Below are 26,754 nucleotides of genomic sequence, written 5' to 3'. Positions count from 1 at the left end.
GTGTGGTCATATACCTTGAATCCACAATCCAATTCAAGGCGAGTTAGTATCAAGTCAAAGTGAAGTTAGAGTCAAGTAAAGTAAAGTTAAGAAGTAAGTCCAAGCAAGTCCTTAAAGCTTTTCAAGAGTCGTTATTGAACGTTTTAACTTCGTTTCAAGTTTCAAGTTTCAAGTCAAGCAAGAGTATAGAGTTTCAAGTTAAGTAAAGAGTCTCAAGTTTCAAGTTAAGTCAAGAGCATAAAGTTGAGTCCATTCCTCAAAAGCTATTAGGGAACTAAGTATTTCCCAAAAAGGTTTGTAAATGTTTTACATTTGAGTAAGAGGGGAATCATGTTTTCCAAAAGAGCCTTTGGGCTAAGTTTTGAGTAATTATCTCAATTAAAGAAAGATGTGTTTAAAGACACTTATGAGCCAAAGTATTTTTGGGAGTAGTATTGAGCACCGAAATGGGGACACGAGTTCATATTAACTCAACTCTCCATAAGAACCATGCGCCAACATGGGACTTGACGTATCATTCTTTTTAGATGATCACGTAAGATTAAGCTAGTGGATCCACTAAGCAAAAGTAAGGTCCTATATCACGGCAAGGTATAGGTTGGTCCTTGGGCAACGTGAGGTAAAAAGTTGTACCACCACTAGGGCTCATAGTGGTGGTTGTCGGTTAAAGAATCTCCCACTAAAGTTATACTACTTTTATATAAATAAAGTTAAGTTGTTATTGCTCTAATCATTAACGAACTAAGTTGGTTGCAATGTTTTAAAAGCTTTATATATCGCATGTGTCTTATTTCATTATATATATTGAGTTCAGTTGTTCTTGAGTCGTCAGGGCCAAGGTAAGTGTTCTCTTGTATTTTTTTCAAGCTTAAGTTGCGGTTTAGCCTTCCATCTCGCATACTCGTACATTCAATGTACTGATGCCAGTTGGCCTGCATCTTATGACGATGCAGATACAGGTACCCCAGATCAGCATCCTGCACGTCGTTGATCCAGCTGAGCATTCCAGAGTCAGTGGTGAGCCTCCTTGCATTCTGGAGGGCTCAATTATTTTGTATTCTTAGTTTTATTTTATTAGGGTGTTGCGGGGTCTGTCCCAACATCCATCTCAGTATTTTAGAGGCTTCATAGACAGTCAGTCAGTTAGTTTTTGAGTCTCTCATTTATGTATATATGTAAATATCCTATTTTGAGATTCGAGTTGCCTTTGTGGCAAGATTTTATAAGTTAAGTTGTTTTGTAACCTTGCATTTGCATTGAGATATTCTGTTGAGTTAGGTTTCTGCTGAGTTAAGAAAGCTAGGCCAAAGTTCGCTTGGGGCCAGAAATGGTCTCCAGGTGCCGGTCCCACCCAGGGTGTAGGCTCGGGGCGTGACAGTGTTCTCAAGGCATTCCATTCTTTCCCCTTTCAATTCTTTTTCTAGTGCTTCTAAGTCATCTTTTTATTCACCTCCATGGATTGCTTGGAAACCCGATTTCTTTTGTATTTATTCCACATTTTTTTTAGATCGAAAGGTTTCCGTTGTTTTGCAACACCATGAGTTAAGGGGGACTTTTCTTGCACTTCTTGACTTCTCTTTTTCCTTTTCACCACACCCCCAACTTAGGCTTTTGGCCTAAAGTTGACTATTTACTAAACCACAAATCAAGAGGATTATAGGTAGTGGGTCAAGTAAGGTCTAGGGTTCATCAAGGTTCTTCCAAAGAAAGGTAAGGCTCAAAGGGTGTTCAAAAGAGTTTCAAATGCTCACGGGTATGTCACAAAAGAGGTATATGTCAAATTTGGCTCACACTCTAAAGTTGCCTAAGATCATTTCAAGAGCAAACCTTTCTAAATCAATCAGACTAACAGGGAAAATTCTAGGTTTATTCATGCATGGTTCAAATTAAGTTGATCACACAAGGCATTGACACTTAAGTTAAACAAGACTACACACTTTTGCCAGTGTGAAATGGTCATTACCAAAGAATCAATTCGATAAATGGTTAATCACAACGAGATGCAAATAGTTTACATATTGTCTATGCAACTTTATTTGGCCTCATCGTGGCCGTACATTCATATTCGTTCGATTGTATGCACTATTTAAGTCATCGGTATTGATCGAAACCGAGATTTAATTCTTGCAAAAGAACAACCACTTTCAACAAAAGCGGTGGCAAAAATCTTTGAAAAATAATAATAATTTTTTGGAAGGGTCAAAATCATTTTGCAATTAAAAGTAAAAGGAGCCATAAGCCCAAACAACCACAGAAAATAGTATAACAACAATTTTAAAACAGAACAACCCAAATATACACACAAATATCCATAACAAGTAAACAAGGTGGGCCTCACCCCACTACAAATAAAAAAACAATTTGTCCTCAAATGCAAATGATGAATATCTAACAGTGAAAATAAAGAAATATAGAGAGGGAGGTAAAGAGGGGATCATGTTTACAAGCTTGCCCCATCTGTCGGGGTATCGTTGCCTGACACATTAGCTTGGAATTCGACAATGGTCCCCGGATTGTCATTCTGGTTCTCATTGTGTTCATTAGCCCTAGCCTCTGTAGCGATGTTAGCAGCAACCATTTTGTCTATGTCATGGCTTGCCAAAAAAGAATTTATAGTAGTGTAGACTCCACGTTTCCATGAAGGGGTAGTGGGATTAATGGGGACCTTTCTACTGGAGCTTGCTTTCTTACTTTTTCTCATCTCTTTCGCCAGTTCTGCTATCTTTTTGTCTCTTTTGAAATCTTGTGCTCTTACATGTCGGGATGGCATGTCCCTTCCTGCAACTTTTGGTCTAGCCATTTCTGTAAAAGACTTCGAGACAAAGTTAGATAAAATTGAAACATGGGACAGGGGAGTCATGGGTGCAGAATTGCTTCACCAAAACAGTTGGTCAATTGGCGCATCCCATTAGCCAATTCACTGAAAATGATGCATAGATGGTACAATGGTGTAGACAAGACAAAGGGCGGATAAAGAGGCTTTTGGTGAGTCACCGAGTGTGCTTGGCGACATCAAATTTACCGCCGAAAGAAACAGATCAATCAAGCAGTTAAAGGTGAAAGGGGGATATTAGGCGAACTATCGAGCAGTTCGGCGAGACTAATTTGACTCGCCAAACTACCCCATATGTTTATTTTTCAACCCATTTCTTTCGAATCCAACCTTGCAACCCCAGATAACGCGATGCGAGTTTGTACAATACAAATTCAACGAAGACCTAACACAATTTTAGCAATCCCATAGCAAAATAATTTAACTAAAAAACACAGCCTAGAGGGATTTCACTGATTCTGCAACTACTACCGATTAAGAATCTATAATCCAACTCAATTCCATTGATTCAGAGACTCAACAGAGATTTTATACTATCATTATGCAGATGAGTGCAAGTTTTGATAAAACAACTGAGGGGTTCGATTACCAACCTTTGGTGCTGAATTAGATCTGTACTGCGTGATAGGTGGCAATGCAATCCAAATCTGAACACAATCCGACACTTAAAATATTCTAAAAATGTAAGGAATAAAATGCTAGAGTGCGGGTGTGAGTTTGATATGACAAAGCAGGGAGAGAAAGTGAATGAAATAGAACTTTTAAACCTGTGGCTTGCAAAAACCGTCCAGTTCCCGCTCATTCAACAATGTTTGTCAAGTTCGCCCATTCATTCGGTGAACCACCAAGTGTCTAGTTTATTCGCCAACTGTAACAGGCGCTGCAACTTATGTGAGGATTCCAATCGATGATTTTTCTCGAGATCGCCGACCATGCGCCACTAATTTTCTTCAGACCTCTGAGTTTTATAAGATCCAAGCTGACAATTCCTTGAGTCAGACGGCAGAAAGAATGGTGTTCGCCAATCTTTCCAGCGATCCTCCAACCGGACCCATTGCTTGCCTCCAAATACTAATTCAACCACCTCTCTTACTTTAACCTATACAAACAACACACTATTATTCTACTAGTAATTAGGAAATACTTAAAGGGTTTTGGGTTGTCTCCCAAACATCGCCTTAGTTAACGTCGTGGCACGAAGTAAGTCCACATTCAGACCTCACTCTTGGGGTTAGCCATAATATCACTAGGCAAACCCCCTTGTTGTCTCGGATTGAGATAAGACGAGATATGACCCATTTGAGTCTCTAACTGCTTGATCGAAACTGAATGAGAGGTGACAGTCTGACTGAGGGTAGACATGTCTTCTTTTATGCTTTTCACAAATTTGTCTGACCCTTCTACTTTGTTTAGGATACACGAGAGCATATCCTCGGACCTACCACCTTCTGAATCCTTGGGCTTCTGACGCTAATGGGGAGGCACATATTTATCCTTCTCCCCATCCTTCCAATTTGGATTACGGTCCCTTCATTCACGATCTCGATCCTTCCAGTCGTTGTCTCTAACCCATCCTTGGTTCCCACCCTACCTTAGGTAGTTTGAACGATAGCCCCCGCCTTGGTTAGCCAGAAAATTTACTTCCTCGTCATACATGGATTCAAACTTCATCTCCTCAAGTTTCGCACCCCCGACTCCCACAACATTTACACCACGGGCACCAGCCCCCATGACATTTTTGGATAAAATGTCAAGCTGCGTCATGATCTTGGCCATGTCTTGGTCTCTCTCATTATCTTTTTCAACTTGTTCCTTAGATGGCTGAAATGTGACCGGTGAGACTTGGTCTTCGCGAGTGTACCACGCCCTGTTGATGGTTGTCATCCCATTGACAAGTTGAGTATCTACTGCATATGGTTGCTGCATTAAGCCTCCGGGTGAGAGTTGGTCAGCTACACCTTTGTTTACCGAGTCTAGACTCCGGTAGAAGTATTAAAAGAGCACATTATCAGGTAGACCATTGGTTGGGCATTGTAGCACCAATTTCTTAAACTGGAGCCAAGCTTCATGCAGAGGCTCTCCATTCAGATGCTTAAAGCTTTGGATGCTATCCTGAATAGTCACCATCTTCGAGGGAGGGAAAAATCGCACATTAAATGTGGTGACCAACTCCTCCCACAAAGTGATCGAGTTATGTGGCAACTTAGCTAGCCACTTGCACACTTCCCCCATCAATAAGAAAGGGAATAGTCTTAATCGAACTGATTCCTGAGAGATGTTCTTAAACGAGAAAGGTCCACACACATATACGAAGTTTAGGGGATGCTCATGTGGGTCTTCATGAGCTAATCCACTGAAGAGTCCTTTTAGTTGCAAAAGTTGCAACATGGTGCTTGTTATGTGGAACACCGCATTTCCCTCTGCTGGAGGTAGACGGATGGATCAAACACCTCCTATGAGATGTGGATCATTGAGGTTGGACATCGTTGAGGTTGCCAATGTCATCCTGATGGCCTACTTGGCTCTCGTTACTACCGTTAACACTCATGCTTTCTGAAATGTTTACACAATCAACGGAACAAAGCTAAAAGTTAAATTAGTAAACTACCACTAATAAGAACAGAAACTCTATTAAACTAAAAATTCTCAAACAACACCACTCCCCGGCAGCGACGCCATTTTGATGTTTATCGTGACCAACGACACTAACCTACAGTACGAGTGTCTACGATCGTCGATAATATAGTAACCCAACCAAGGGTTGGGGTCGTGTCCCAAGGAAGTAGTTTTGAGAATTAATAGAAAAATAAAATTAAGCTCTAACTAGTCGTAGCTAAAGACATTAACGAACAAAAACATAGTAAATTAAGGGGGGTGACACGAAAGTGTCAAATATCAATTGGGGGTTTTGTCACAAGTAGTAAAAACAACAAAAATTAATAAGAAAATCAACTATGGGGATAGGTTCTTGGGGTGTGACTGCAATACGAGTTGAGATAAATCGTTGGGTACATGCTTTCGATAGGAAATTTGCAAGATAATAGTGACTAGGCTAAGCTTTAGATGGAATTAAGTTCCATCTCGGGCAACTTACCCCGTTTCAAATGGGTTCCTCTCGGACACTCACTTGCCGCAAGAAGACTAGCCTACACCTTACCCCACTCACTCTCTCGAGCTGAGTGTTAGGATATGGGACTAGGGTTCACCCTCTCGGGATGAACCTCATGTAGACCCACTCCTTAGTCCATCAGTCTAGTGGTCTTGGTTTCGCGACCTCCCTCTCGGGAAAGCCGAAAACACATGAGTGGTTTTGTATTTGCAACTACAAACCCATTAAATTAAACCACAACCACTAGGTGAAATCACCATTAAAATACATCTAACCTATCAGCAAGCAAGACCCAACAACAATATCAACACATATTTGCTAAATCACACCCCAAGAATGAGGTTTTTAGCCACATATCAAGCAATAACAAAATACACCTAAAATGATACTAAAATCAAGTTAAAAGGGGAAAAAGAGAGGTATTGGGATATTATCTAAGTTAAATACTTTGATAGAATATATTTCAACATTATAGGAAGTGACTATATAATTAGTTAATTTTTAGAAGATTAGTTCAGAATGACTATCTGTCGGAAAATTGAAGCGTGATAAACTTAAGATTAATAGTAGGTATTGACAAGTAAACAAACACAATAAAGAAAGGAGGGAAAGAGATTTGGGCCCAAATTTGTTTTTTCTGCCCACCTGGACCAATACTTGGGCCTAATTTTTGTTTTGGGACTAGAGGCCCAATATTTAGTACATGTCCTAAACTAATCTTTGAAATTTTCTTTTCTTTGGGCCTTAGCCCAATTTTTGTCTCCTTGTACCTGTCCTAACGACTAACAAATAATAATAATTACAATAATAGGGCTTAGGCCCAAAAAATAACAAAATACAAGCTGAATTTTGGGGCTATTTAACCCATTTTCGATACAATGTACAACGTATACGACTGATGTATATTGTTGTATATTATGAATATCCGGCCTTGTAATCCCCTTCGAACACCTGTACATCGACTTTAGGAAATCTATTCTTCGATTTATTGATCCGGTTGACTCGATAAAAGAGAATCGAACCTCCTTGGCCCACAAGGGACTTAGGCAGATTTCACATGCATAAAAATGAGACAGAATGTAAGTAGCCATCCATTAATTTAATGAAATGAAGTCAAATAAAATCGAACCAACATGCTGCAACTTCAAGTATTGCATACTACAGCAATGAACAATTCATTTTGAATATTACAAAAATCACAAGCCAAGACATCAACCACATAGCTACATACCGGTGCAAATAAGACTTTTTTAACTTATAAAAAATATATTAACACAAGGTGACTAGCAGAAGGAAACACAATATCAAAGATGAAGACATGAGTCGAACTTGCACGATAATCATTTAAGATGCAAACAAACAAGCTAAAGAAATCAACCTACAGTAACTTGGCTAATAATGCTACCCTACTCTTAAGTGATTTTTTTTTTCTAGAAAAAAGAGATTAAGTCAAGTTTCAAAATATATCAGTTAATCCAAAGTATAAAATAAACACATCTATAGATAAAAGCATAATAAATTAAGGTCAATGAAAAGATTTAAACTGGGCTGAAGCAGTAAGTAGAAGAGTATGAAGCGAATGTCAATAATGGAGATCACTGATACTACAGAGAGAATGTCACTGACTCGAGTTAAAATGTGATATTTTCGACTAAACATCCGATTGTGAAAAACTTGATTAAAATAGGTCATATTAGTCAACAAGACGAAGAAGACATTCAAGAAATAGATAAAACTACACGGTTAGAACAAACATGTGACTTACTCAGTTGATGACACAAATAAAACGAAATAATATAATTAATTTATGATCTTCTTAATCTTAACGAAATAAAATAGTTAATTTAATTATAAACTAAATAATTCAAAATAATAGCCATAATTTAAACTAAACTAATTTAATAAAGTACTTACTAAAGTTAATATCTTTTTTAGACGATTTTCAAATATTTAAGAAACACTAATTATACATATAATTATAATACACTATAAAAATTGACTAGACTTACTTAAAGTAACCTCGAGAAATATATGAATTTTATAAAACTAATTATTCTAAATCGCTTGAAAATTGAGAAGCTCATGAATTAATTTCTATCAGGGGGGGTCAAAATTGAGTGTCAACAACTGTTCCTCATTTTACTTGGATTGATGTAAGAAATTCGAGGAAAATGAAATTGACTAATACAATTTTGATCGACCACATCTTCATCTTTTCTGAAAAGGGATTTTGGTACAAACTTTAGGAATTATGGCCGAACCCCGAAATTGGGTTTCCTACATATTTCAGGCTATATGAGAATTCAGGCCACTAGTAGTTCGATACGCTTGATTTGACGCACAATTATGAAAGAATTCGAAAGTTATCCCGATATCGAATTTTGAAGAGATCAGAATGCTCCGAGAATGAGATTTAAGAGTGGATGTCAGAATGCAGTTGAGTAAGTTTGACTCGATCGGTTGAAAAAGGAAATCGCTTATGCTAAGATAACATTTGGCTCTGGAAAAGCGATAAAGTAAGTCGAGTATGAAAAGGAGGCTTGCAACCCCTTATCCATGAATGTGGCATGTTTCACACCCATAAATAAGAACTTACGCGAACATAATTTTCAACACTCTTAGAGCATTGTCACTCGGATTGGAAGGTTGCTTCCGGTGAAAACCAAAATTCTCCGGATGCAAAATTGAAACCAATAAACCTAAAGAAAAACCCACATGCCTTCTGATAGGGGTGTGGTTTGATTATGGTTAAAGTTGCTCCTTAGCTCGCGTTCCAAGAGTTTGACACTCCTATTCGGACAACGTCCCAATTCGCTGCTAAGAAAAGTTCCACTGTGCTGTATCTTTTTTTATGTAGTCTGCACCTGTGGTTTCTTTTTGAGAACTCATCCTATCGGATGCTCTCGGCAAAAAATGAAATAAAATTCATTAGCATAAAAAATGCAATTCAAATGGAGAGATAATGTCTTTTACCGTATTGACACTTAATTACTCTCCTTGAACATTTGACATCAGTTTCCCCCAATTTGACGTAGAGCAAATAAGCTTGTATTTCATGTTTGCAATATAATCTTTAATGTATTCTTCATTTGTTGTTGAAGTAATAAAATAGGTGTATGTAATATATTGATAGTTCTCTTGATTTCATTGTTGATGGTTCTTTTGATGTTGTTCTTGTAAATGAAAAATGATGTAGCTGATGTTGATTTTCTTGTATTGCATGACTTCTCCCGCGATGTATGAAGATAATGCTTCTTTGAAAAATACATGTGATGTTACTTTGAAAACTGTAGTTGATGGTGTCCTTTCTGCGATGCATGTGTTTTCTTCGCGATGCATGAATTTTTATTTTTTCTTGTGATTCATGATTTCCTTCTCTTGCTATGCATAAATCTGTTTTCCGCGATGCATGACTTCTCTTGCAATGCATGAATTTTTTCTCTTGCTATGTATAAATCTTTTTTCCGCAATGCATGACTTCTTTCCCGCGATGCATGACCCTTTCTCCTACAATGCATGAATCATTTCCAGCGGTGCATGAATCTTTTCTAGCGATGCATGAATCTTTTCCAGTGATGCATAAAATTTTTCCCTTGCTATGCATGACTTCTTCCTTTCTCTATGCATGAATCTTCCACTTGCTATGCATAAATCTTTCTCTTGCGATGCATGACTCTTTCTCTTGCTATGCATGAGTTCTTCCTCTTTCTATGCATGAATCTTCCTCTTGCTATGCATGAATCTTCCTCTTGTGATGCATGCCTCTTTCTCTTGCTATGCATGAGTTCTTCATCTTTCTATGCATGAATCTTCATCTTGTTATGCATGAATTTTTCTCTTGCTATGCATGAGTTCTTCCTCCTGCTACGCATGAAGATAGTGATGATGCCTCCCGATACCGAACGAGGATAATGTTTCACCGAACAATGTAGGTGACCTTCTAGGTATCTTATGGTGGCGGCATTGTCTTTTGACAATAATAAAAATGACCCTCGAAGTAGTGGTATCATCTCATTTGGCAATACGATATAGATGACTGTATGGGTAGGAATATTATCATATCTAAAAATATGATGCAGATTACTTCCTCCGAGTATTTTTAGTTGTTGGAAAACAATATAATTTCTCTCTTCGGGGATTCCATTTGCTCCATCTCCGAACATAATCGTGTGTTCATTATGGACCTTGCCTTGCTGAGTATTTGAATGAAATAATGTTACTCATATCCCCGATACTTTGGTATAAGAAGCATAAAACATTTTCTGCATCCACAGAAACATTGTTAATTTTGGGGAGCTTCTCACCCTTTTGACTTCTCCATATTCATTGAATATAGGAATATGCTTATCTTGAGATAAACTTATAGACCCGCATCCACAGAAAAATTGTTAGTTTAAAGAATGAACTGGTCTGGGTCGATTTCTTCGGTTGTCTGCTCCTTGTCTGACTATGTCCAGTTGATTTTTCCGATCTCCCACTTCTTGATAGATAAAACAAAACATTTTTATGCAAAATATTGAACACGAAAGAAAAGTTTTTTTAAGGAAAACAGATTTTCAAAAGTAATGTTTGGAAAAGGTCACTGCCAAGTGTCATGTCACTTCGAGCTTTAGCGGACGCCTTTGATGTTGGTGCTTCGAGTTCTATCTGATTACTTGTTGGGAAGTATTCAAAGTTGTTCTAAACTGCCGATAAACCCTGTTGAAATTTTGAGGCCATCCTCAAAATTTCTATCCCAGTTAACTGTATTGGCTTATCTTTAACTGTTGGTGAGCAAATCACAGATTTTTTGAGATCCTCTCAAAAATTCCGTCCCAGTTGCAAATCTTAAAGTAGCTTCAGTCTCGACTTTGTTGGAGATATGACTGAGCCGTTGTGGCGCCTACATATCTCGTTGAGGTAGGAATCAGGTCAATCGTAGTTTCCCTCTCGAAGACTAATAAAATAAGAAATTTACAAGGAAATCGACCGAGACCGACATAGGCCGCCTACGTATCTCGTTTTTGAGAATTCAGGTCGAGCGTAGTTAAATAAAATGAACTATTAAAAGGGATAAAGGGGGTGACCGAGGCCGACATAGGCCGCCTATGTATCTCATTATTGAGAATTCATGTCATACGTAATCCATTACAAGAGGGATAAACTTTAAAACGACGTAATTACATAAAATACAAACTGAAACTTCACACATAGTATCTCTTGACATCATCTGAGTTGATCGGTTTTGGCCATTCGGTGCCATCCATCTCCGACAGGACCAGGGCGGCTCCAGATAACACTTTACAAACCATGTAAGGTTCTTGCCAATTTGGTGCAAATTTCACTTTGTACTCATCCTCATGAAGGAAAATGCGTTTGAGAACCAACTGACCAATTTCAAATATTCTGGCTCTTACTTTCTTGTGGAAAACATAAATCATGCTCTGTCGATACAGTTGTCCATGACAAACAACCACCATTCTCTTCTCATCAATCATTGTTAACTGATCAATCCACTTGCAAACTCATTCAGCTTCTTGGATGATTCTCAACGAAGGTATTTCAACTTCGGCAGGTATAACTGCTTCTCTTCCATATACTAGCAAATATGGAGTAGCTCCAACTGATGTTTTGACAGTCGTTCGGTAGCCCAACAAAGCATACGAAAGCATCTCATGCCAACCTTTACGATTATCAATCATTTTCCTCAAAATCTTCTTTATGTTCTTGTTGACAGCTTCTACAACTCCATTTATTTGGGGACGATAGGAGGTTGAGTTCCGGTGAGTAATCTTTAATTGTTCACATATTTCTCTCATCAAGTGATTGTTGAGATTCGCTCCATTATTAGTAATTATGGATTCCGGTACACCAAACCTACATATCAAATGGTTGCAAACGAAGTCAGCTACAACTTTCTTGGTTACTGACTTGTACGAAGTTTATTCTAGCCACTTGGTAAAGTAGTCAATGGCCACCAAAATGAATTTGTGTCCGTTGGAGGCGACTGACTCTATTGGACCAATCAAATGGCCAAGGTGAACTCATAACATTGAGTTCGTGAGGTGGGACTCGAATCAAATCACCATGCACTTGACATTTGTGACATTTCTGTACAAACTTGAAACAATCATGTTCCATAGTCATCCAAAAATAACCGGCCCGGAGGATCTTCCTAGCCAAAGTGAACCCATTCATATGAGTACCACAAACTCTAGCGTGTATTTGTTCCAGAAGTTTTGCAACTTCACTAGCATCAACGCATCTGAGAAGACCTAAATCTGGAGTCCTCTTATAAAGGATTTCCCCACTTACAAAGAAATTGAGGGTCATACGGTGTATCGACTTCTTCTGGTTGAACGTTGCATTCTAAGGATAAGTCCCAATCTCTAAATACTTCTTGATGTCAAAATACCAAGGCAAACCACCTGGTTCCGCTTCAACATGTGAACAATGGACAAACTGTTCTTTTACCTCTATATCCACTAGATCAATATAACTTGTATCTGAATGTTTAATCATTGATGCGATGGTGGCAAGAGCATCGGCCAACACATTCTGTGTCCTGGGAGTGTGCCTGAATTCAATCTTACAAAATTTCTTGCACTACTTCTGTATATACTGCACATACGACGTGATCTTTGGGTTCTTCATAGCCACATTCTCCTTGGACCTGGTGAATTAGCAAATCTGAATCTCTAATGACCAGCAACTCATGAACATTCATGTCAATGGCTATTTTCAGACCAAGGATACAAGCTTCATATTCAGCCATGTTGTTCGTGTAATCAAATCGAAGTTTAGCCGTAATAGGGTAGTGTTGACCAGATATTGACACTAAAACCGCTCCGATACCTTTCCCTTGGTAATTTGCCACTCCATCAAAGAACACTCTCCAACTAGGGTATGTTTCAGAAATATCTTCACCCACAAATGCAACCTCTTAATCGGGAAAATAAGTCTTGAGTGGTTCATACTCTTCATCGACTGGATTCTCTACAAGATGATCAACCAAGTCCTGTGCTTTTATTGCCCTTTATGTCACATACACAATGTCAAACTCACTCAAAAGCATTTGCCACTTAGCTAACTTCCCGATCGGCATTGCTTTCTAGAAAATATACTTCAACGGGTACATTATGGAGATAAGGTATGTGGTATAAGAAGACAGATAATGTCTCAACTTCTGAGCAATCCAGGTCAAAGCACAACATGTCCTCTCCAAAAGAGTGTAACGGGCCTCATATGGAGTGAATTTCTTGCTCAAGTAATAAATGACTCGCTCATTCTTCCAGTTTCATCATGTTGACCAAGCACGCATCCAAATGCATTATCCGAGACAGACAAATATAGCAACAGTGGACTTCCCTCCCGTGAAAGAACCAATACCGGTGGATTGGACAAATAGTTCTTGATGACATCAAAAACAGTTTGACATTCTCCGGTCCACTTGGTAAAAACATCTTTTTTCAACAACTTGAAGATTGGCTCACACTCCACGGTGGACTAAGCTATAAATCGACTGATGTAATTCAACCTTCCCAGAAAACTCATCACCTCTTTCTTGGTCTTCGGAGGAGGTAATTCCTGAATCACTTTGCTCTTGGAAGGATCAACTTCAATGCCTCTTCTGCTAACTATGAATCCCAACAACTTTCCAGATGGCACTCCAAAAGCACATTTAGCGGGATTTAGCTTCAAATTGTATTGACGTAGGCGATCAAAGAACTTCATTCGATGAGTCAAATGATCTGAACTCTCGCGAGATTTGATTATGACATCATCTACATACATCTCGATGTCTTTATGAATCATATCATGAAAGATGGTTGCCATAGCCCTCATATAAGTAGCGCCCGCGTTCTTGAGACCAAAAGGTATCACCCGGTAATGATATACACCCATCGCGTGATAAAAACTGTCTTTTCTGCATCTTCTTCATCCATCAGGATCTGGTGATAACCCGCATAACAATCCACAAACGACTGCATTTTATGTTTAGCATAGTTAGCAATGAGAATATGGATGTTTGGCAATGGAAAATTATCTTTCGGGCTAGCTTTGTTGAGATCTCTATAGTCAACACAAATTCTAATTTTTTCGTCTTTCTTGGCAATCGAAACAATGTTGGCTAACCAAGTCATATATTACATCACTTCCACTACTTGAGACTCGATCTGTCTGGTAATCCCCTATTTGATCTTAAACTCAACTCAGGCTTGAACTTCCGAGTCTTTTGTTTTACTAGACTAAAATCTAGATTAATCGGTAACTTGTGGAACACCATATTTGTACTCAGCCCCGACAAATCTTTGTAAGACCAGGCAAATACATCAATGTATTCTATAAGCAAACATACCAAGTCCTTTCTTTGAGCTTCGGTCAAGTGGACACTGATTATGACTTCTTTGACACATTTCTCATCTTCGAGATTCACTGTCTCAATTTCTTCAAGATTTAGCTTGTATTGATTCTCAAATTGTCGAAACTCTTCAGCAACATGTTCAGGTACCTCAATTTATTCTTCGTATTCCTCGCACTCATCATCACCTTCCTCGAGATCACCATCGTTGACATTTTCTCACACCAGGAATGACTAGTACAGATGAGGAATTGGCTTGGCCAATGCTTGATCAACACTCTTGTTCTTTATCTCTGATTCGTCATCTGTTGGGACATATCCCAAACCAAACTTTGCTCCTTTGAAGGGGATTTGGATAGGCTCGACAATTCCTTAAAAATGCTTCCCCAATCCGACACTTGGTTCGAAACCGCTCCGAAGCATAACAATAGCGATCATCTTGTACATGGAAGGCATAGGAGGTTGTGGAGCCAATCCATCACCGTGGCATTTACCAGCTCCACCGTGTAGAAATCACAACCTCGAGAGACATCATCATTGATCGGCGCAAACCTGTCGAAATGGCTCCCTTCACCATGAATGACCAATTCCTGGTCCTTCCACATAAATTTCATCAGTTGGTGAAGAGTAGAGGGCACAGACCCAGCCCTGTGGATAAATGGTCTTCCCAGCAGGTTGTAACTAGTGTTGATATCCAACACCTGAAACTCCACACTGAATTCTGCAAGACCCATCTGAATATCAAAGTTTACTGCCCCTATCATGTCTCTTTGCACTACATCGAAAGCTCTCACATTGACTTGGTTTTGTTGAACCTTTCTTAAGTCAAATTTTAGCTACTTGAGAGTCGAAAGCGGGCAGATGTTGAAACTGGACCCATCGTCAACCAAAACACGATTTATAATTTTGTCCTGGCATTTGATGGTGACGTGCAAAGATTTGTTATGAATCCTGCCTTCAAAGGGCAGCTCTTCGTCGTAAAAATTGATTTGGTGTCCTCAAGTCCTCAAATGACCGGTTTATCATGGTTGCTAGATTGTCATTGTTAGTACCCACAGGCACATAAGTATCATCCAAAGCTCTCATCAGAGCCTACCTATGCATTTGTGAACTCATCAACAAGGCCCATACCGAAATCTGAGTCGGCGTCTTCTCCAGATGTTTCACAATCGAATAATTTTTTGGCTGCATTTTTCTCCAGAACTCCTCGTCCTCGGCTTCACTGATTAGCCTTTTTGCTTGGTCCTTCTTCTGCCCTCCTTGAGCCAACTCTTTCGGTGTGAAACATCTACCGGATCTGGTCATGCGTTGAGTGGCAGTTGTTTCAATCACAAACTTTGGTTGGGCAAGAGTTTCTCTTGGCACCAAGGCAACAACCTTTTTGAGTGTCAGAATCACAAACTATTTCTTCTCTCTAATGCTCAACGAGTCTACAGCCCTTTCCAGTTCATCAGGAGCAATCAGAACTATTGCATTTGTCACACACCAATCATCATCTGTCTCTATCATATTGATAGTGACGCCTCCATGATTTGGCAAAGGATTATTATTGACATTGGGCGCAACCGTCTGAAGAGAGACCACGTTCTGGTCAATCAGGTCTTGGATCTTATGCTTCAGGTTGTTATAGTCCTTGGTATCAGGTCCAATACCGTTGGAGTAATATGTGCACCTCTGGTCAGGTCTGTAAAACTTTGAGCTAGTGTCAACTGGCTTGGGCCCCACTAGATGAATATATCCTGCCGCGGTTAATCGCTCGAATAGCTTTGTTCGGCTTTCGATGAGCGATGTGAAATTTCTAGCAGGCTTCTTCTCAAATCTAGGGCGGGAGGGGATCATAATTGCCTTGTTGAGGGGGAGGTTATTAGCGATAATTTGGAGCGTTTGGACGGGGGGCTTGATATCTGGGATATGAATTTATCGGGTAATTTGGTTGTGGAGCTTGGTAGGTAGATGGATTGTTTTGGTATTGTAGAGCTAGGGTTTGGTACATTGGGGGAGGTGTTTGATAATTTGTCTGAACATTATCACAGTTGGGAACGGCATTTCGATAGTGATGAGACAGAGTCTGATAAACTGGAGGGGGAGTTTGGTAGATAGGAGGGGGAGTATTTTGATAACTGGGGGGATGGGGATTTTGGTAATCAGTTTGTACACTACAAGACGGGTATAAACTCTGTAAAGGTTGAGAACGACCTTGGTATGATGAGGATTTCCTTGGGGTCTTATTCTCCTCATGAGAGATAGAAAATACATCTTTTCTTTTCTTCTTCAACAAACCCGAGGATCCGAGCGAGGTAGCTACACGGGCAATCTTCCCGGTTCTTAATCCATCTTCGATAGTCTCACCTACTTTGACTATCTCAGCAAACTTTGCTCCAACGAGCAACATGATTCTATTATAATATTTGGGATCTTGAGCCCGCACAAATACTTCGATAATTTCCTCTTAAGACATAGGAGGTTGAACTCTAACTGCTTCCTTTCTCCATATGTATGCAAATTCTCTGTAACTGTCATTTGATTTCTGCTTCATTTTTTCTAAAGAATAACGATCAAGAACGATCTTCTCATTGTATGCGAATCGTTCGATAAAATCCTTAGCCAGAGCATTTCATCTAGGCCACTGTCTTGTTTCATAAGATGTAAACCATTCCAGAGCCTGTCCACTTAGACTTCGGCTAAAAAGCTGCATCAGTAAAGCTTACTCTCTTCCAATTCCCACAAGCTGGTCACAGTAGGCCCTCAGGTGCGCTAATGGGTTCCCTATTCCTCCAAAAAGGTCAAATTTTGGCACCTTGAATCCTTCTGAGAGGTCCAAATTCGAATGAATGCATAAGTCCTCATAACTCAAACCGGCGACTTCAGGAATACACTGCAACTCTCTCATGGCCTTTCAGATATCTTCCTTCATATTCAGTTTGGCAGCCTCTTCCTTTGACCTCCACTCTCTCTCTCTCGCTTCTCATAGTGGTCGAGCTCAGAACCATTGGCATCATGATCATTGGGGATCGGGATTTGGAAAGTGGCTTTTTGAGGTAGGGTGGAGCAATGGAGGAATTCTAGGCATTTTGAGGGGCGTGATAGTTTTGGGGGAAAGTCTGGGGGCTGGTATACTGATTTTGGTGAAGAGGGAAGTTTGCGGGTTGTTAACATTTTGGTGTTGAGGGGGTGGACCAGTTTGGAGGTTGGCGTTTTGGGGAGAAAGTGGCACTTGGAGGTTGGTATTTGAGGAGGGGGCGGTGTCTGATAAGAGGCGGAGGCATTATGGGGATTTTGGGTGGTTAGGCTGATGATTGAGGGGTTATGAGTAGGATTGGAGGGTGGGTTTTGAGCCTGTTCCGCACTTGAAGGAGGAAAGTGAAGTGGAGGCCTTCCATCTGCTGAAGAATTGAAAGTAAATGCTGGATTAGGCAAATCTTGTCTTCTCTACATTTAGACCCGCATCTCAGCGATCTGTTGCATCAACTGCATAAGTAACTCGTTCTGATCGGCGATGACAGGCTGAGTCACAACAACATATGTTAAGCCGGTATCCTCAACGTTATCGCCCATTGTTGACTTGCCCTTCTGAGAACTTTGACTGGGGAAGGAATCTGTAGGCCCTTTTGATCTTGTAAAATAGGGATGTTCAGTCAGCTTATCAACACAGATCAGTCATAACTACCTGTAAAAGAAAACAACTCAAAGGCAAATCTGTTAGTTTTGATTCAGGACAAATAATGCAAAATATCACATAAAGGGCATATAAACACATAAGAGTTGCATTGTTTGAGGACATGTTAACCTGAATAATGGGGACTTATTTTTTGAACAAGCAGGAATTTGCTTTCTATTTCCAGTCTTCGAAACACATTCCACTTCTCTTATTTCCAATCCATAAGTTGAGCTCTCCCAAATCGCTTCTCAAGCTTTCTAATTCTCGAGTTACACTCTCGAGAGCGTATTTATCCTCCTCTTGCTTTCGAAGAAATTCATTGTGCATTTCCTGATCTTCTCTTTAAACCTCTCTTAATTCTATCAAAGTTTTGGACTCTTTGTCTTCCACACTGCGGTAAATGTTCGCAACTGGGAAGGAGATACCTTGTATATTGCCTTTCAACCAAGCTTTGTAGGTTTCATCGTACCCAGCATTAAATCGGTCTGCGGCAATGGTGTCTTTATTCATTCGCACAACCTTTTTCCATTCTGTTAGCATCTCTGAAGCCTCATGCACTCTGTCGTCCCCGATGCCGAACACATAGATACGATAGTATGCATTTGGGGGTGTAGTTTGTCTTCTTCCGAATTTCCTCAAGACCCGGATTGGTGCATACAGGCGGATATCTCGAATACCTGGTAGAGGAAGCACAAGTTGCATGTTGCCCCATACTATGGCATATTTTGAGATGAAACGGTCGAACATCCACCGAATATCTTTTTCTCTTAACTCGGAGAAAATCTGAGCCTATCTTCCTCTAGCCTTCCTATTTTCTAAATCTGTCCAAAACAATATATCATTCAAACTTTTAAGAGCATTATTATCAACAAGGGTGTGTAGTTGTTGAGTCATGTGTCCCTTCGCTAAGTGGCTCATTATCCACCATTGGAGGAGGAGATTACAGCCCTGAAAGTAGCGATGTCCTTCCTTACATCTTCCCAAAGCACAGTACATGTCGGACAGGATGACAGGAGCGATGGTATAATACTTCACTTGCCATTGGTTTAGATGCCCGTGGAAGAGAGTGTATGCAAGCATTATTACCCAGGTGTTGATGTTAAGGCTCGGGCCTTGGGGAAAAACCATAGTACCTAATAGCGCGATAGTGAATGCCAAAGATCTGATCCCGTTCCATTCTCTGAATGTAACCCTGAACTCTTGGTTGTAATTCACATAAAAGCTTGCATTCCTGAATCTAACATAGAGATCCATAAAAGAAATGCTAGAACCATCGGCCTAGAAGGCGTAATCCTTTCTTAATCCGAGCCAATTTACAATATCCTCGAGAGTAGGCTTGTTAGGGATTAAGATGTTTTGTTGTTTTCTCACTCATCTTTCGAGCCCTATACCAACTGTGTCTATTCCGTCCCAAATTTCCTCAACTATGATTTCCATGGATCCAAATCGAAACACCATTCCCTCGTTGTTCCAATAACCCATGAGGACTTCAATCAGCTCGGGCCACCCAACTATATTAATGAGTTATGTTTGAGGTCCCTTTTTGTGAAACGTATTGAGGTCGTTGTACCACATCTTGAGCAGAACTGGGGCTTCCAATACCATGTCGAATTTATGAAATCGATTCATACCTGTAAAATAAAACCCGGTTAAGATCCCCCCAAATAGATAACAATTAGGTTTCCACACATACGTCTTTCAAATGTCAAATGATATGATACGTCGTTAGGTCGTGGACCTTAGATATGATTTTTGACGGTTTTACTAATAGACTTAATACGTCTTGGGTATTAAGCCGTTTTAGGCTAATGCTTAGCTTTGAATTTGGTTTTGCTCTACTCTATGTTGACTAGAATTGGTTTAGAAATGACGGTTACCTGAGTCGGACAAACAACGGGGTGAAGATTAATAAACGACGTTGGATGACCACAAGCCAACTCTTCTTTTATCACTTCCAAAGAATTCAACTTGTGTTTTTTCTGAAGGACAGTCATGGTAAGCCACGTAACCACCTTATTTCCTAATGCAATCTATTTGTCATTTGGCGGAATCGGATGCCATGAATGTCACAATTCAATAAATACTATAAATAAAACAAGTAGACAATTAAAACACGTAGCAAAATAAATTAATATTAAGGTTAGAACCATTCAAGTCCCCAGCAGAGTCATCATTCTGTTTTATTTAAATATATTCAGACTGATTTAAGAGTCGCCACTTAATTTTTAAAGTAAAATTAAAAAAAACTATTGTTTTCAAAAGACTAAAACAGAAATTTAATGAAAACTTAAAGGGGGTCCGGGGTTCTTATTAGTGTTCTAGGAAGGGTTTTAAAGCATCTAGAGCACCCGCTAATTTGGTTATCCGGCAATTAACTATTTGGCAAAAATAAATTAACTTAACTTGAATTGCAAAATTGAACTATTTTATAGTTAAGACCATTTTAAAAGAGGAAAAGGAGAAGTATTGCGATATTATCTAAGTTAAATACTTTGATAGATTATATTTCAATATTATAGGAAGTGAGTATTTAATTAGTTAATTTTTAGAAGATTAGTTCAGAATGACTATCTGTTGGAAAATTGAATCTTGATAAACTTAAGATTAATAGCAGGTATTAACAAGTAAACAAACACAATAAAGAAAGGAGGGAAAGAGATTTGGGCCCAAGTTTGGTTTTTCTGTCCACCTGGACCAATACTTGGGCCTAATTTTTGTTTTGGGACTAAAGACCCAATATTTAGTACATGTCCTAAACTAATCTTTGAAATTTGCTTTTCTTTGGGCCTTAGCCCAATTTTAGTCTCCTTATACCTGTTCTAACGACTAAAAAATAATAATAATTACAATAATAGGGCTTAGGCCCAAAAAATAACAAAATACAAGCTGAATTTTGGGGCTTTTTAGCCCATTTTTGATGCAATGTATAACGTATACAACTGATGTATATCGTTGTATATTATGGATATCCGACCTTTTAATCTGCTTCGAACACCTGTACATCGACTTTAGGAAATCTATTCTTCGATTTATTGATCCGCTTGACTCGATAAAAGAGAATCGAACCTCATTGGCCTATTTCGAGATGCAAGGAGGAGGTCCACAAAGGACTCGGGCATATTTCACATGCATACAAATGAGACAGAATGTAAGTAGCCATCCATTAATTTAATGAAAGGAAGTCAAATAAAATTGAATCAACATGTTGCAACTTCAAGTATTGCATACTACAGCAATGAACAATTCATTTTGAATATGACAAAAATCACAAGCCAAGACATCAACCACATAGCTACACACCGGTGCAACAAGACTTTTTTAACTTATAAAAAATATACTAACACAAGGTGACTAGCAGAAGGAAACACAATATCAAAGATGAAGACATGAGTCGAACTTGCACGATAATCATTTAAAATGCAAACAAACAAGCTAAAGAAATCAACCTACAGTAACTTGGCTAATAATGCTACCCTACTCTTAAGTGATTTTTTTTTTGTTTTTCGCGAGAAAAAAGAGATTAAGTCAAGTTTCAAAATATATCAGTTAACCCAAAGTATAAAATAAACACATCTACAGATAAAAGCATAATAAATCAAGGTCAATGCAAAGATTTAAACTGGTCTGAAGCAGTAAGTAGAAGAGTATGGAGCGAATGTCAATAATGGAGATCACTGATACTATAGAGAGAATGTCACCAACTCGAGTTAAAATGTGATATTTTCGACTAAACATCTGATTGTGGCAAAACTTGATGAAAACACGTCATATTAGGCAACAAGACGAAGAAGACATTGAAGAAATAGATAAAACTACATGGTTAGAACCAACATGTGACTATATCATATATATTAACAATATTAGCTTATTTGAGAATTTAAACTTACATGAATAACAACGTAAAACAGTAACAACTCAAACACAGCACGCCTGATATCGATAAAATTTAGTAGATCCTTGAAATGATATTACGACTAATCCACGAAAACAAACCCAGCTCAGCGATTTTCCAACGCTAACAAAACATAACAAGGAAAGAGATAAAAAGAAAAGTCAGCAGAGAAGAGGTTACCTTTTTCGGGCAGCGAACGGAGACGAGAAACTTAAGCAGAGGGACACAACTTCTACCACAAAACTTGACCACGAACAGCGAAACGAGAGACCTGGACAAAATGTGAGCAGTTCTCTATTCAGGAGCATATTTCAAGTGTGTTACTACCTTTTCTTAATCCTTTGCTCTGTATTTCCCCTGAACATTTTTTTTCCAACCACTTACAGTGAACTAAAATGGCTTTATATAGATGGGAAAAATTGGGGTTCGTTTGGGTGTTGAGGGATGAAAAATCAAGTGAGAATAAAGGTAGAATCAAAATTCTCCATAAATTCCCAAAATCAAAATCTTCACCAGGACCAGAGAACAGCTGGGTTTTGTATGAGATTTCGTCCAAAGTCCCATAAAATCTGGACGAGGAGCAGCGTGGACGGCTTTGATTCATCCCGATCTCCCTGTGCTTGACGTGTCGCCATCTCGTAGCCACAAGGGCGATTGGACGCGGCTGGCAAGACTGGAACGGGTTGGTGAGGGCAGACACTTGCTTTTTTCGTGAATTTCGCCGTTCGACTGCTGCTGCTTTGACGTTTTGGACTGCCGCGTCTGGGTCTTCTTTGTTAACGTTGGAAAGAAAAGAAAATGGGGCGGGTCAATTCTGGCTGGGTTTCACATTTGGTTCTCGTGGAGAAGAAGAGAAAAACGCAGGAGTGGGGTCATTCGGCTACTGTTGTACATGTATCTATTTGTTGTTGTATGGTATTGCTGTTGAGTTGTTTTGGAACGTGTTTGGTGGGCTTTTGGGCTGAGGATGAGATAACGAATGGGCTGAGAGTTGTTGGGCTAACATTTTGGTATTGTTGTATTTCTATGCATTTGATGGGTATTGGGTCTTAAAGAATTGAGTCCAAAATAGGGAATGACTATATTTGTAATTGAATTACAATTGTAACCAATTTTTAAGTCGAAACTCTAGCTAAATTGAATTAAATTGGCAAACTCAGTTGATGAAAAAAATAAGACGAAATAATATAATTAATTTATGAGCTTCTTAATCTTAACGAAATAAAATAGTTAATTTAATTATAAACTAAATAATTCAAAATTATAGCCATAATTTAAACTAAACTAATTTAATATACTTACTAAAATTAAAATCTTTTTGAGATGATTTTCGAATATTTAAGAAACACTAATTATACATATAATTATAAAATACTATAAAATTCGACTAGACTTACTTAAAGTAACCTCGAGAAATAATTGAATTTTATAAAACTAATTATTCTAAATCGCTTGAAAATTGAGAAACTCGTGAATTAATTCCTATCGGGGAGGGTCAAAATTGGGTGTCAATATGATGTGTGCGAGGCTATGAAAACCTCCTCCTCTGATTTTCCAACTTGGTGATCATCTGCGAAATTCACTCGATGGAAAGACTGGCCACTGTGATTTTGCTTTTGCCTACAATACTTCTCAATGTGACCATACTTCTTACAATATCTACATTGAATTGGAGACCTCTTTGAATTCTGCCAACAATTCTTCTCTAAGTGGCTTGACTTCTTACAAATGCCACAAGGTGGAAATTTTCCTTTTATCGACAAATCACATTGGTTTCCACCAGATTTTACCTCTCTAGATTTATCCAACCAAACTTTTCTGCTTTCCTTTTGATGTTTGAATTTATGCCTTGCTTGAAAGGCATCTTCTACTATCCCTTCACTTCTCATAATGACCCGTTGCTCTTGGACTTGTAATTTGGAGATTAGTTCGGCTATTGTAAGAGTAGTCAAGTCACAAGACTCTTCAATAGCTAAGATTTTTTATTCAAACTTGTCTGGAAGGCTGACCAAGATCTTCTCTACAACTTTCTGATCTGGAAAGGTTTCACCAAGTATTCTTATCTGGTTCACAATCTCCATCAGCTTTGAAGAGTATTCTTTCACACTATCTGAGTCTTTCATCTTCAAAAGCTCAAACTCTCTCTTCAATGCTAAGAGTCTAATAGACTTTACTCTACTGTTGCCTTCAAATTCCTCCTTTAACTTATCCCAAGCCTCTTTGGCTGCTTCACAAGTCATAATCCTCGTAAACATCACGTCCGTAAGACTTGAATGCATGCAGGTGAGAGCTCGTGGGGATCTAGTCACCAACTCATCATACTTCTTAATTTCATTGAGAGTTGCATTAACTCTCAATGGCTGGACAACAGGTTCTCCAAGCTCAACAACTTCCCATAAGTTTAGAGCCTTTAGATAAGCCTTTATTTTGATGGCCCATATGTGATAGTTCTCTCAGGTAAAAGTCAGAGGACCTTTAGTTGGTTGATTTTCAGGTGCCATGATTTTTTTTCAGCAAGCAAATTCAAGAAAGAACAGAAAGTAGATGAGTGAAACAAACAAAATTTGATTCGGATCCCTTAGGAAATAGGCTCTGATACCATGTTACAACGAAAAGGAAGAAGAACTTCAGGTCTACAAGGTGTAAACAGTAGGAAATAGCAACTGTATATTGCTACAAAAAATCTGAAAGTGAAGAAGAAGGCTTAAGTTTTCTTGAGTTCAATTTTTTTCACTAGATGTTTCATTACATATGGTGTATTTATAGATAAAGTGTGAGAATTACAACCACATAATAAACAAAATATCTCACACCAAACTATGTACCTATGTGGCTCACTAATCACCACTCATTTTAAATCAAGATTAACATATCTACTACAAAATATCTCCAGCCTAGGAGTTTCTAGACAATTCTTACTTTTCTAACATATCTAATACAAAATATCTCCAACCTAGGAGTTTCTAGACAAATCTTACTTTTCTAACATATCTAATACAAAATATCTCCAATCTAGAAGTTTCTATACAAATCTTAATTTTCTAACAATTTCGATGCTAGTTATTGCAAACTCCATAGTGTGATAGTCCAAGCTCCATATCTTCAATGCTTTAGATATACAGAACGTACTGAACAGGACAATCTTCTTCCTCATGAAATTTCTATTTTGGATGGTTACAATACTTTACAAACACTCGAGCTCACTGGTGCCAGCATCACGGACCAACAATTTTGAGATGTATCCTATAAGTTCCCAAACATTTCACAATTGGATCTAACATCATGCTATAAGCTGAAAAATATAGAGATTCAGATTGAAAAACTCAAGAAATTCACCATATCAGATTTGAACAGTCTGGAAAAAGTCACGATTCAAGTTCCAAATTTATTGGAATTTGATTTTTACGGCAGTAAAATGCCCTTCTCATATATGGATACTTCTTCCCTAAAAAGAGCCCGACTTAATTTCTTCTTGCCGAGCACAAACTTTGGAAATGTGGACAACAGTTGGTACACGAACCTTCATCACTTTGTTCAGAAGTTCAACTATTCTAAAGGTTTGATATTAATAATATTTTGCCGCCAGGAAAAACAAATTCTTTACATTATTTTTGTGCTTATGTCATTGATTTATGCATTACTTGTTGAATTTGGTTTAAACTATGCCATTGACAATATTCTTGCAGACCAACAGCATCCTTATCTATGAAAATCCAAGAGAAACTGTTATTCCACCAAGTCACAAAGTCGAGATATGCATTATCGCACCCATACTGCATATTGAATCGATCATTGGACCGTTATTGATCAATCGTCCCAAGATCATGTCTATACTTCCATGCATAAATAGCAAAGCACTCCAGGTAATTTCTTGCTTTACCTGGAAATCCTTTCAAAAAACGTCTCTTGTATTCTCTGTCTTATGTTTTTGTTTAAATGCAGGTGATGTCTACACTAAAAGGGTGTACACAAAAGTAAAATTGTGGTAAAGAATGTCCATTTGATACCAAGTGGCATCGTAACTTAAAAGAAGTCATCAGTTGTACTGGGACACCTGAGGAGGGGATGGCAGCCTCCATGTGGTATCTCTGGTTGAAATCCACATTTGTATTTGACCAAGTGAATAATTTCATGTTAAAATGGAAATAACAAGCTTAAACCGAAGAGTGGAAATTCAGCAAATAGAGTTTATTAGTGTGTTTAGAAGAAGTATGATTTATTACCTATCATATCATTGCCCCAGCTTCAGCAATAATTGTTCTTTCCTGCATTTCCTGAATAAAATAGAACAGAATTTTAACTCATGTACGTTATTCGTGAAGAAAAACCATCAGCGTTTAATCTCTTGGGACTAGTACCTACAATCATTGTGTCATCTGCTGATGGTTTGGGACTATTTAATTTCCATGTCCTGCCTAGGTTACTAATATTGTGTGCACATCCGGACGTGCTTTAATTTGTATGTATTGTCTGTTAATTTCATAAATATGTCTTTTGTTGTTCTATTACAAAAATGATGTTATAGGAATGTTCATTTCACTGTATGAAACAAACTAGTACAAACTACTCGACTTAAGAACCTGGTTCCTTCAGAATGACTAAAACTGTCAAATAGATAACATGAGATTTACTGTGGTAAACCTTCTTGCTCAAGGGAGTAAGAACCACGACCTCACATGTGTGGCATTTCCATCAGTCTTCACTAACTTCAAAAGACGGTTTCAGATTACTACTCTATAATCCAAGGGACTAACTCGAGTAGTCACATTCCATCAGGGGTTTTTGGATAGGACTTAAGGTTTTGAGGCAGAGTGGTCGGTGGTGGCTAGTCCTTGGCACTCGTGTGGGCAGATTGAGAATTAGGGGTATCTGTGGTAAGTGAAGGATCAGTAGAGGGGTATCTTCTGGGCATGGAGGTGGA

At 38.6% G+C, this 26,754-nt stretch overlaps 1 pseudogene; it reads left to right on the top strand.

The window, feature by feature from the left end:
• The window catches only part of LOC125830377 (uncharacterized), a 31,647-nt pseudogene extending 5,656 nt beyond the window's left edge, over positions 1-25,991 (top strand).
• The last annotated feature ends 763 nt before the right edge of the window (positions 25,992-26,754 follow it).

This window comes from Solanum verrucosum, unplaced genomic scaffold (assembly GCF_900185275.1).
Source record: "Solanum verrucosum unplaced genomic scaffold, falcon-dt-bn FXZP01000228.1, whole genome shotgun sequence".
In the NCBI taxonomy this organism is placed as follows: domain Eukaryota; kingdom Viridiplantae; phylum Streptophyta; class Magnoliopsida; order Solanales; family Solanaceae; genus Solanum; species Solanum verrucosum.
The sequence above is the reverse complement of the archived record's forward strand: the minus strand, read 5'-3'. Positions and strand labels throughout refer to the sequence as shown.